Raw genomic sequence first — 13,014 nt, forward strand, 5'->3', positions numbered from 1 at the left:
TCCCAAAACGTTGAATGTATTGAAGAGATGCCTAGATATAGCACTTGGGGCGAATGGGATCGAAGGTTATGGGGAGAAAGCAGGATTAGGCTATTGAGTTGAACAATCAGCCGTCATTGTGATGAATGGCAGAGCAGGCCTGAAGAGCCGAATAGCCACCTCCTGCTCCTGTTTCTATAAGGTCACCCCTCAACCTCCGACGCTGCAGTGAAGAAACATCCCAACCTGTCCAGCCTCGCCTCAGAACGCAAATCCCCCGTTCCTGGCAACATCCTGGTAATTCTTTCTGAACCCTCTCCAGCTTAACATCTTCCTACAGGGGGACGACCAGAACTGGACACAGTTCTCCAGGAGAGGCCTTACCAACATCCTGTACAACCTCACAGTGACTTCCTCACTTCTTTATTTGAAAGGTCTGAACAATGAAGGGAAGCATGCTAAATGCTGCCTTAACCACCCTGTCTATATGTGATATTAACTTCAAAGAATTATGTACCTGAACTCTTGGGTCTCTCTGTTCTGCAGCACTACCCAAGGCCCTACTTTAATTGTATAAGTCCAGCCTTTGTTTGTTTTGCCAAAATGGAACACCTCATATTTATCCAAGTTAAACTCCGTCTGCCGCTCCTCGGCCCATTGACCCAATTGATCAAGATCTCTTTGTACCCTTAGCTTTCTTCACTGTCCACTGTACCACCAATTTTGGTGTTGTCTGCAAAATTAATAACCTTGCCTTCTATATAGTCGTCTAGATCATTTGTCTAAATGACAAACAAAATCCAGTTAAAACAAGAGCTGCACGTATGATATCCTTGGCAACAGGACTGAAATGTATGGTCAGAAATATGGCTACTGTTTCAATACTTAATTAATTTTGACTTAACCAAACCACAGTCACTTTTCTGTTTAAAGAAGCGTTTGCAAAGTAAGAATTCAGTTCGGATTTACTTTAAAATCAGTTGTTGCAATTTCTTCATTACCCAAAAGTTTCAGTGTTTGGTGGTTACAGCTGGGCTCAGCAAGGTGAACAAATACCTTTGCTTGTCCCATTCCTCACTACAGAGTTTGAATTTAAAAGGAGAGGCTATTTTGCCAGTCTTTAGGGCAAACTACGTGTAACTGAGTATCAGAATCGAGTCGGTTGTATTCTGTGAATAACAAATAAAGAAGTGCTTTATTCAGGAACAGAAATTGTTGGAAAAGCTGACAGCATCTGTGAAGAGAAATCACTTACTGTTTCAGGTCCTGTGACCCCTTGTTGGAACTGATGGTAGCTTGTCATAGTCTGGTAGTTTATACAAAATTTACTCAAGCAGAAATATAAAGGTCATTGACAAAAGGTTTAAATAGTGCAAATACATAATGAAGTTTGAGAGTCCCGTTGGAGTCTCATTTGCATACAACAGGAGTGAGTGTCAGTTTCTGGTTAAATTTTGAAATAACACTTTTATTGCACTTAATAATGATCTAACCATTAGAAATGATAAAATAAGGCACAATATATATACAAAAAGCAAATAAAAAGGATAGATAACTTTAGAAAGCACTGCATGTGTATTTCTCAAGAACATAGAACAGTACATCATGTAGAGGTGCCCGTGTTGGACCAGGGTAAACAAAATCACAAGTCACATGACACCAGGTTATAGTTCAACAGGTTTATGTGAGATCACAAGTTTTCAGACCACTGCTCCGTCATCGCGTTAAGTCTTCACCTCATGAAGGAGCAACACACTCTGAAAGCTTGTGATTTCACATAGACCTATTAGACTATAACCTGGTGTCGTTTGACTTCCGACATGGAACAGCACAGCAGAGGAACAGGCCCTTTGGCTCACCATATCTGTGCAGACCATAGTGGTATTCTAACCTAATCCCATCTGCCTCTCCATAATACTGGCCTAACCAGTGATGCCCTCATCCCATGAAAGAATTAAAAACAAAACTGGTAAAAGAGCCCCAAATTAGTTTGTCCACAAGTCTCTTAAAGTGATAAAGCGATATGTGTTCCGTACTTTACTGATTCTGTGAATGACCCTACATTAGTACGGACCTCCGGCTACACACCCAGTTGATATGCCTTCCCTCTGGTATCTCCAGTAGCTGTTGCCCACTTGGCTGCAGCAGGGAATTCTGCAAGCAGTCAGCTTTCTGGCTGTACTCCAGCCTGTTGAGGTTTCTATCCATAGATAGTTTCTGAAAACAAAAGTCTAAGTAAAAGCACAGGCCTGTCATCTCTTGACAGACATGGCAAATGTGCACACTTGTGCGAAGCCCAGGCAGTTGACTCGTTTTCAGTGATATCTGTCAAGAGTATTCTGTTCTTCATCAAAAACCCCATGTAACCCTGTTGGTGGTCCCAGTGTGTAGTTTTAAGATCATTGGGGTCAGTCTAGGAAGGTCAGTTTCATTTTTTAAAACAAGTAGTTGTATTATCACTGAAATGTTAATCCAGGTAATGTCCTAGGGACCCGAGTTCAAATCCCACCACGCAGACTTTTTGAATTTAATTTGAATTCAGTGAAATCTGGAATTGAGAATCGAATGATGATCATTAATCTGTTGTCAATTGTCTGAAAAACCCACCTGGTTCACTAATGTCCTTTTAGGGAAGGACACTGCCATCCTTACCTGGCCTGGCCTACATGTCACTCCTGACCCAAAGCAACTTGGTTGACTCTTAACTGTCTCTGAAATGGGCAATAAATGCTTGCCAGTGATGCCCTCACCACATGAATAAATAAAAAGAAAACTTTGATGAAAACGTCGAGAAGGAAGAGACGATCTAGTTAAAACAACTACGTGTAAGGTATTTTTGGCATCAAGACCAATACCTGTGTCAGAATTTTTGCCAGCAATTCCATAATTGCACTTTGATTAAATCAAAATTAATGACTATTATTTAAATAAGTGTTAACAAAGTAAGAATTCAGTTCAGATTTACTTTAGACTCAAAAGTAAAATAGAGAAGAAATGTGAGAGATAAAATTGCAAAAAAATTAGTGTCTTGTGGCTGTAGGCTTAGAATACAGCTATCCTTCTTGAAATTAACTCGGGCACAACATCCAAGTTACATATAAAATTTCTGCAAGCTGTTACTTACTTTGGCCAAAACTCAGAGAACTGTCCACAGATTGTCACAACTGTTGGCGTGTAACCAAAGTTACTTTGCACATAAACTGATAGGCAGTGGGATGTCTTCTTGGATCAGTTATAGCAGGCTGAAGTCACTTTTTCGGGCAAGTGGTGGAGATTTTGAATTTACCTTTTGGGGCCCTCCACTTGTGGTGACAAGGTCTTCCAATGGGCTTCAGCTCTTAAAAACAGAAGTTGCTGGAAAAGCTCAGCAGGTCTGGCAGCATCTGTGAAGAAAAATAATCCAGAGTTAACGTTTTGGGGCTGGTGACCAGCTGTCAGTTGTGAGGACGGGTCACCAGACCCAGAACGTTAACTCTGATTTTTTTCACATGCTGCCAGATCTGCTGAGCTTTTAGAGCAACTTCCATTTTTTTACCTGATTTACAGCATCCACAGTTCTTTCGGCTTTTATTCATCTCTTAAACCTTGAGTAAGAGACAGAGGTTTATTGTTTCCGAGGCAAGTAATCTCAAACTGTGTTCAAATCCTGTATCTATCTTTTGCCTACACACTGACTACCGCTTACTTTCTCCTGAAAGTGTTATCTCCATCCAAGTGGCTTGTGGCTTGCAACGGCAGCATTGTTGCTTTAGCCAGTGTCATTTGCTCTGCAAAATGCTCTTTCCAGAAGTTCACAATATCTATACCTATGCCTAGGTGATAACATAAATTAATATATTGGTAAGTGCATATTCCTAAGAAAGATCAAAGTTTGAGTTGTGGGATCCTGCTGCCACACTGTCTCAAGTTGACTTTTCCAAAAAGAATTAATGGTATCTCATTGACTGTGAAGTTCTTTCGGATGCTTTTTTGGGGAAAAAAATGGTGCTATCTGCTCTTGTGATCAGAGTTAGGATTAGGACATTATGTTGCTTCAGAATCTCTTGTGAGTTTTATTTTGAATCAGTTAGAGTTTGTGTTAAGAAGTAACGTGCACTGGGAGCGGCAGGCAGTTTTCATAATAAAATGGACGAGTTGTTAGCACAAGTATCCATGAACTGATGGTCATTGCAAGGTGACCAAAACCAGGAGTTGAATACTGAAGGTTATTGGACTTTTGGGGAGCTAGGAAATGCTGATGGGATAGCTGTATTAGTCAAGGGTGACATGAGTGTGGCCATGAGAGATGGTCTTAGATTGAAGTGCTAGGTATGGAATCATTTTGAGTGGAAATTAGAAACAGGAAGGTGAAGACATCTCTTGTGAGAGCAATTTATTCAGGTTTGGTGATTCTCATTCACAAAGGTAGTCTGGACCATGAATTCAAAGAGTGTATTCAGGACAACTTTTTTTTAAAAGCAGTATCTTCTAGTGCTGAGCAGTGTGATAGTGATAATGTCACTAGATCAGAAATTCGGAATCCTGGGCTAATGTTCTCGGTTTCAATCTCACCATGACAGATGGTGAAATTTGAATTTTAAAAATCTAGAAAAAAATTTAGGCTAGTATCGATTGTTGTAAAAACCCATCTCGTTTATGAATATTCTTTAGAGATGGCAAATAGCTGACATGACCTACTTGTAGCTCTGGGATGTTAGCCGTCCCTCAGGGAACTGGAAGTGAAGCAATGGAGGGCTGTACAGGTTGGTGATACAGAGGGCAACAGGTCAGGAATGTGATTGCAGGGGCATAAGCAGGGGGAGGGGGGTGTTGAATGTGCGTAGGAGGAGATGGCAGGGGGAGGGTAGGATGTGAGCGGGAGGGGAGGGCCAGGGCAGTGGGAAGGTGCAAGGGAGGGCAGGGGGAGGGTGAGCTTGGGGAGGTGGGAGAGAGCATGGAGGGAGGGGAGGGCAGGGATGAATGTGTGAGGGGGAGGGTGGGGCGGGGGAAGCATGGGAGGGGAGGGCTGGGCTGGGGTGGGTGGGGAAGGGTTGGGTTGGAGGCAGGTGGGAGCATGTAACAGGGTTATGGTGCTTGCACTGAGGTTTGGGTGGTGGAGGGAGCATGCGAGGGGAGAACAAGAGGGGTATGTGGGGGATGGGAGGGCAGGGGTGCGGGCGTGGTAGAGGACAGGGACAGCGGAGATGGGGTGGTTGTGTGAGCGAACGATGAGATTGTTGGGGGAGAGAAGAGGTGAGGGTGGAGGTTTGTGTGAGGGGATACAGTGCGTGGTGGGGGGCAGAGGCTGGGGATAATGTGTGAGGGGTGGGGGAGCACGAGGGTAAGGGAGTGGAAGGGGAGGAGGGTTGTGTGAGGGGAAATGAGGTTGGGGAGTGCAAAGGGGATGGGGAGAACAAGAGAGGCGAGTTTTTGGGAGTGTGGTTGGTGTTGTTAATGGAGAAGGGAAGCTGAGGCCAATGGTGTGATGGTTTGGGGAGAATATGGGGTGGACTGATCTGTGAAAGAGTTAACGTCCACCCCCTGCTTTCCCCTTGATGCTTAGAGTCTGGATTCAGTCAGCGAATCAGAGTGCTTTGTGAGTCATTTCCCGGGGACTGCCAGAAAAAAAGAGGGGCTCGGGGTGTTTCTGTGGAGTTGGGGGGATGGGGTGCGGGAGTGGGGTGGTGAAGAGCCGAGTTATGTTGAAGAGATTACTGTCGCCCTGAGGTTAAAGACCAGCTGGAACCGGTTCCCTTCCTCCGAGTGCATGGCTGCCAGGCACTGCGAACCAGCGCCGGTCTCCTCCACGCTCTGTAAACACAGCACTTGGCAAGGGGCACCCTCTCGCCAGGGTCCAGCCAGTTCCGGCAGGGATGGCACAGAGTGTGGGGCTGCCCAGCCACTGTCTCGTGAACTGTACTGAATCCCCGCTTTCATTCTCCAAACAGCTGTAGGCAGCAACAGAGCAAGACAGGGGAGGAGCCTGACCCTGTGAGTACCAAGAAATATTTGTACATGTGTGTGTGATTTTTTTTAAGGAAAGAAAAACTGCTGTGTGGCATGAAGGGAGGCGTGTGTGAGTGCAGATTGTGCATCGTTACTTTCTCTCTCTGTCTCCTCCTCACATGAAATTCCTTTGTCTGAGGGGCACTCGTCACATACTTTCTCTATCTCTCTTTCTCTCTCTCTCTCTCTCTCTCTCTCTCTCTCCCCCCCCTCTCACTCTCCCGCTCTCTCTCTCCCGCTCTCTCTCCCTCTCTGTGTCTCTCTCTCTCTCTCCCGCCCCCTTCTCTCCATCCCTCTCTCTCTCTCCCCCCCCTCTGTGTCTCTCTCTCTGTCTCCCTCTCTCTCTCACACACACTCACATGCTCACGCTCTTTCTCGCTGTATCTCTTTCTGTCTCTCCACATATAGACAGACACCCACACGCACGCGCACACACACACACACACACACACATACACACACACACCATGTGCACACGCTCACAAAACATGCACAAGAACTCACAAAATGCACACACAAGCACGCGCGCTCACAGAACACCCCCTCCCCAACCCCCAGCTGGCCCTTGTACATTCCTCCTCAGCCCAGCTCTTGTGGGAATCTTGCTGAGTCTACTGGCCGCCCGCCAGGGGATCCGTGTCGTCGCAGACGACAAAAAAAAATTACAACAGTCTGGAGAGGTTACAGGGCCATTCAACAAGGAAGTGAACCTCAGCATCACAAGACGCAACATGTTTATGTGAGACAGTGAGAGAAACCACATGGACCCAGGAAGGGAAAGCAGTGGAGTCACCTCATGCTCTTTCTTCTCCCCCCCACCCCCAAATCAACAGGATGGCTGGGATCTACACTCAGGTCCTCTGACAGTGGTGGCATGGTCTTCCCCCAGGCGGTCTGCCTGCCCCCTCCAGATCCTGGCATTATCTGGTGGTATGCATTGGTATTCCTCACCTGTGTGATCAGCCTCCCACCTACGTGAATGTAACCAGGCTAGGGGATGGCTACTCAACTATGCTGGACAAAGTGAAGAGAAGTGAGAGTTGAGGGGGGGAGGGTGTTGGCGCCGTGGGTTTGCTGTGGGCCCCTCAGTCCTGCTCCGTTGTATGATGCGCTGATCTGTTTGTGGCCTCAATTGCTGTCTGACCTCTCACGCTTTTTGCTTTCCTTGTTGGTCAGGCATCTATCTAACACGCTGTCCTAAAAATGTTCTATGATCCAGCCTTCCCTTTTCTCTGTCAGAGGGAGGGAAATTGGTGATCCTCTGATTAGATGGCATTTCTTCCCATCTCCAAGTGAAATGGAAGACCCTTTCTTTATGAACTGTGTCACCCCATTCTAGTCTCTTTTGTAAGGGAGGACATCTATGCCTCAGCATTTACTTTTTCTCATTCATTTGTGAAATGTAGCTGACAAAACCTGCTTCTATTGCCCATCTCTAACTACCCTCTAGTAGAGCTGAGTGGCATTTCAGAGGGTATTTGGGCATCACTGCTTTACTGTGGGTCTGGTATTAACAGTAAGGTTGGCAAATTTCTTTCTCCGTCAGTGAACCCAATCAGCAATGGCGCATACATTGTCACTGAAATGATCTTTCAATTCCCGATTTTATTCATTGAGTTTAAAATCCCACGGGGGGCAGGAGTGGGAGTTGAACCCGTTTCCCAATATCATTATCCCGGGCCTCTGGATTTAGAACATAGAACAATACAGCGCAGAACAAGCCCTTCGGCCCTCGATGTTGCACCAACCTGTGAACTAATCTAAGCCCCTCCCCCTACACTATCCCATCATTATCCATATGCTTATCCAAGGACTGTTTAAATGTCCCTAATGTGGCTGAGTTAACTACATTGGCAGGCAGGGCGTTCCACAACCTTACACTCTCTGAGTAAAGAACCTGCCTCTGACATCTGTCTTAAATCTATTACCCCTCAATTTGTAGCTATGCCACCTTGTACAAGCTGAAGTTACCATCCTCGGAAAAAGACTCTCCCTGTCCACCCTATCTAATCCTCTGATCATCTTGTATGTCTCTATTAAATCCCCTCTTAGCCTCCTTCTCTCCAATGAGAACAGACCCAAGCCCCTCAGCCTTTCTTCATAGGGCCCACGCTCCAGACCAGGCAACATCCTGGTAAATCTCCTCTGCACCTTTTCCAATGTTTCCACATCCTTCCTGTAATGGGGCGACCAGAACTGCACGCAATATTCCAAATGAGGCCGCACTAACGTTTTGTACAGTTGCAGCATGTTCTCATCCAGGAACACTGCCGCCATGCCTCTCAGCTCCCTTCAGTGCTATACATTGTAGGAGATCAAAGCAAAATACACGATACTGCTAGAAATCTGAAATAGAAACAAGGAAATAAAGGAGAACCTCGGCATCTGTGGAGAGAGAAACTGAGTTAATGTTTTGAGACCAGTCTGACTCTTCTCCAGAACTCGAAGATTAGCTCCGTTCACAGTCAAAGTCATACAGCACGGAAACAGACCCTTCGGTCCAATCAGTTCATGCTGACCATAATCTGAAACTAAACTAGCCCAACCTGCCTACATTTGGCCCATTTCCTTCCAAACCTTTCCTATTCATGGATTTATCCAAATATGTTTTAAACATTGTAACTGTACCCATACCTACCATTTCCACACATGAACCCACCCTCTGAGTTTAAAAAAATTGCCCGTCATGTCTCTTATTAAATCTTTCTCCTCTCACCTTATAAAATATGGCCCCTAATCTTGAAATCTGTCACCTTGGGGAAAAGGCGCCTGCCAGAACCCTTATCTATACCGCTGATGAACCTCCATAAGCTCACCCCCTCCAGCTCCCATGCTGCAGTGTCCAGCCTCTCTTTGTAACTCAAACTCTCCATTTGCCGCAACGACCTGATAAATCTCTTCCAAACCCCGTGGTCAAGGGCCATGTCCTGTCTGCTTGAACCTGACACTCACCTGTACTCCCTCGACTGTCAGCTTTCCACATTGGTTTATTTAGCATGTAGCCAGCTCCCCTCCGTGTAGAGAGACCAATTTGCATCAGTTGAACATTGCGGTGGTGGCAGTGTTTCTCAGGCCGTGGTTTCCAGCAGCCCCAGTCTCCCAGAAACAGCTCTGTCTCCAGCTTTCTTAAAACCTAACCCCCACCCCACCTCACCACCACCACCACCGTCTCTCGGGCCACCATAAATTTGCTGGGGTTTTAGCATGTAGGAGCCATCACACCCTTGCGATAGTTGCCCAGAGTGGGAGAGGACGAGTGGGCTGGCAAGTCAGACCCCACTGGTTCTTCTATCCAGCCATTCCCAGGGCAAGAACAGAGCGTGCAATGTCCTCTCTTCTACCCTGTTCCTCCAGGCGTTAGCAGATTTAGCCATCATCCAGTATTCTATGCAGAATGCCCCTGATCTGGTGCCAGGGATGAGGGGGCATCAGTTCACAGAGATGGTGGTTTCCTCATGAGCAGCAAAGGAGATTTAAGCAGGTCATCCAGAATTGTGAGGGCTCGATTGAGGAAGGAGGGAGAAGCCATCCTCACTGGCAGAAGCGCGAAACACCAGAGGGACACAGAGGGTTGAAGGGAATCAGAAAAAGAGCCTGGGCAGAGGGGCGGTGGGGGTGGGGGTGGTGGCGGAGAAGATGAGGAGCAGAATTTGTCAGTGCAGCAAGTGATCACGTTCTGGGACACACTGCCTGAAACGGCAGGCGTGGGAGGGGATTTAACAGGGACTTCCAAAAGAGGAGGGGAAAGGTTGGAAAAATGCCTGTGAAAGGGAGAGATTTCCAGAAGTCTTCGGGGCTGGGGGAGTGGGGGGAGAAAGCAAGGTGAGAAGGAGTGGGACTAATTGGCGAGTTCTTTCAATGAGCTGGCTAGACATGATGGGCAGGATGGCCTCCTGTTCTCTGTGGTTTCACATGCAGGAGCTTTTGATTTCTAGTTCATGCCAAATGGGAGAGTGTAGCGTCTTCTGTCCCTTTCCCTTGGGTTATGTGCACATTGTATGGTATCATGAGGGTCCACACTTTGTTCCAGTGTATCTGAGGTGCTTGCAGCTTCACTGTCTGGATGTTGCTGCCCAGAGGGATATTTGAGGCTCATGAGCACTTTGAAAGTCCATTTTAAAAAGAGGATCGTTGTGTAAGGCTCAGAAATTGAAGCTAACGGACACAACTTTCCCAGGAGACTGAGAATCTACGTGACTTGTGACATCTTGTTCAAACTGTACTCAGCACTAATCCAACCACACCCAGAATACAGTGAACAGTCTAGCTCCCATTATCTAAGGAAAGATGTACGGGGATTGAAGACAGTGAGAGAAGGCTCACTCTCCTGATTCTGGGTATGGAGGGGGACTGTCTTATGAGGAGAGGATGGCTAGGTTGGGCCTGTCCTTGTTGGAACTTAGAATGAGAGGTGGCCTTAATGAAGCATACAACATTCTTCGAGGGATTTGACAAGGATGCATGTGCAGAGGTTATTTCCTCTTGTGGGAGAGTCTAGAACCAGAGGACATCTCAGAATAAGTAGTTACCTATTTAAGTCAGAGATGAGGTGGAATTTCTCCTCTGTGTTTATCCAGCTTCTCCCTTCAGCGTACATACAATCGCAAATTGACAATGCCAGGATCAGTGCTGAGGGAGCAGGTGCTGTCGGAGGGTCAGTGCTGACGGAGCGCTGTATTTCTGGAGTGTCAGTGCCCCACTATCAGTCGTGCTGTCTTTCAGCTAAGATGCTATAGTAATGGGGTCTGCTATCTCAAATTGAAGTCCCACAGATTTCTGGCTCAAATCCACAACCATCTGAGTCAGAGGAGCAATGCTGGCCACAGCTGACACTGTGTACGTGTTACACGGGGGTGTGAAGCTGATTTGCAAAGACAGATGAGAAATGGAAGTGAGAACACAGGAGGAGGTGTAATGTTGAGCACTCTTAATGCATGACCTGTGCTACACGGTGTCAGTCTGCCTCTTTCTCCTTCTTTCTCCCTCCCTCTCTCTCTCTCTCTCTCTCTTTCTCTCTTTCTCTCTCTCTTCTCTCTTTGTGTGTCTCTCTCCTTCACGGTCCCGCTCTCGCTGTACAGCCCCCCCCGCCCGCGCTCTCGCTGCACAGCCGCCCCCGCGCTCTCGCTGTACAGCCCCCCCCGTGGTCTCGCTGTACAGCCCCCCCTGCCCCTGCGCTCTCGCTGTGCAGCCCCCCCGCCCCCGCACTCTCGCTGTACAGCCCCCCCGGCCCCCGCGCTCTCGCTGTACAGCCCCGCCCCCGCGCTCTTGCTGTACAGCCCCCCCCGCCCTCTCGCTGTACAGCCCCCCCCCCGGCTCCCGCGCTCTCGCTGTACAGCCCCCGCCGCCCCCACGCTCTCGCTCGACAGCCCCCCCGCGCTCTCGCTCGACAGCCCCCCCGCGCTCTCGCTCGACAGCCCCCCCACGCTCTCGCTCTCATTGCACCCCATTCCCCCACCAAACAGCAGCCTTGTGCCTCCTTTACCTACCATGTTAATTGGTCCTTGTTCTTCTGTCAGGCTGTTATGTTCTTGCAGCCTGAAGCACACAATATAACAGGTCAGTTACAGACCTCAGGGCAGAGTGGGGAGTCCATCAGCCACTGTGCACAAATAGTCAGTCCCCTGTCAGATTTCTCCTCATCCCCATCTTTGTGGGAACTATTTCTGCCTCTGCCCCTCCCCCTCCCACCGCTATCACTTCATCTCCCCGTTGACTCCCCCAGCTCCATCCATGTTTCTTCCTCCCATCATCTCTCCGTTCAGAAAGACCACAAAGCGTTGAGTTTCTTTATAGCCTCTGCTGCTGCCAGGCTCCCTTGCTGCAACCCAGAAAGTTTCTTTTTAGAATGAGCGGTCACCTGTTGAAATGGAGACCAGGAGGGATTTCCTCTCCTGTGTGTGTGTGTTACAGGTGGTCCTATCTTTCCCTCAGAACATGAAAGATGCCCTAGCTGATTTCTGATTTTTTTTTTCTATTGTTTTCCTCTGTGGTAGGATATGGGTGTCAGTGGTGAGGCTACCATTTGTTGCATGCCCTAATCACCCTTGAATAAAGAGGCTTCCTCAGCCATTTCAGAGGCTTATTAAGAATCAGCTCCATCTCCCTGGGTCTGGAGTCACTTGTAGGCCAGACCATGTTAGAAAGGCAGGTTTCCTTCCCTGAAGGACACGTGGATATCTACGATGGAGTCGAGAATTATAGGGACTGGCAAATCGGAAAATTGAGCTCGAGCCATATCAGATCAGCCACAATCCTATTAAATGGTACAGCAGGGCAGAATGGCCTACGTGCTTCAACCTGTTGTATATTTCTCTGAGAGGCATGAGGGATTGTACAGCCCAGGGATGGATACCGAGTAAAGATTCTTGTACTCTGTGCACCCCACCCCCCCCCCCCGCACCCCGTCAAACACTCCCAGGACAGGAACTGCGCGGGGTTAGTTACAGAGTAAAGCTTCCTCTAGAATGTCTCCCATCAAACGCCATCAGGACAAGGACAGCACAGGGATAGACACAGTGTAAAGCTTCCCCTACACTGTCCCCACCCCTATCAAACATTCCCAGGACAGGGACAGCGCAGGATTAGACACAGAGTAAAGCTCCCTCTACACTGCCCCCCCCCCATTAAATAGTGCGAGGACAGGGGCAGGCCGAGGTTAATGCAGGTGAAGCTGCCTTGACTGTTTAAAATGCCACGTGAAGCTCTCTTGAATCTGTCCCCATCAACCAGGACTGTGTGATTGCAAATTAAACAAACATGTGTTGGTCAAGACAAACAAGTCAAAACAATTCCATCCCCTATTCCCAATTCCTCCGCCTCCGCCGCATCTGCTCCCACGATAAGACATTCCACTCCCGCACATCCCAGATGTCCAAGTTCTTTAAGGACCGCAACTTTCCCCCACAGTGATCGAGAATGCCCTTGACCGCGTCTCCCGTATTTCCCGCAACACATCCCTCACACCCCGCCCCCGCCACAACCGCCCTAAGAGGATCCCCCTCGTTCTCACACACCACCCTACCAACCTCCAGATACAACGCATCATCCTCC

The 13,014-nt window shown here is 48.0% G+C and overlaps 1 protein-coding gene across 7 annotated transcripts in view; it reads left to right on the plus strand.

Moving 5' to 3' along the window:
• Window positions 1-13,014, plus strand: part of gatad2b (GATA zinc finger domain containing 2B) — an 89,988-nt gene that overhangs the window by 37,430 nt on the left and 39,544 nt on the right. For 6 of the 7 annotated variants that reach the window (XM_059643035.1, XM_059643040.1, XM_059643038.1 and 3 more), the window contains exon 1: window positions 5,638-5,949. The exons of the other annotated variant lie outside the window; for it this stretch is intronic. The gene's annotated coding sequence lies outside the window, so the exon portion shown is untranslated. Of the gene's footprint in view, window positions 1-5,637; window positions 5,950-13,014 lie in introns of those variants that run through there. 7 annotated transcript variants of the gene reach the window in all.

Source organism: Stegostoma tigrinum, chromosome 47, assembly GCF_030684315.1.
Source record: "Stegostoma tigrinum isolate sSteTig4 chromosome 47, sSteTig4.hap1, whole genome shotgun sequence".
Taxonomy (NCBI): domain Eukaryota; kingdom Metazoa; phylum Chordata; class Chondrichthyes; order Orectolobiformes; family Stegostomatidae; genus Stegostoma; species Stegostoma tigrinum.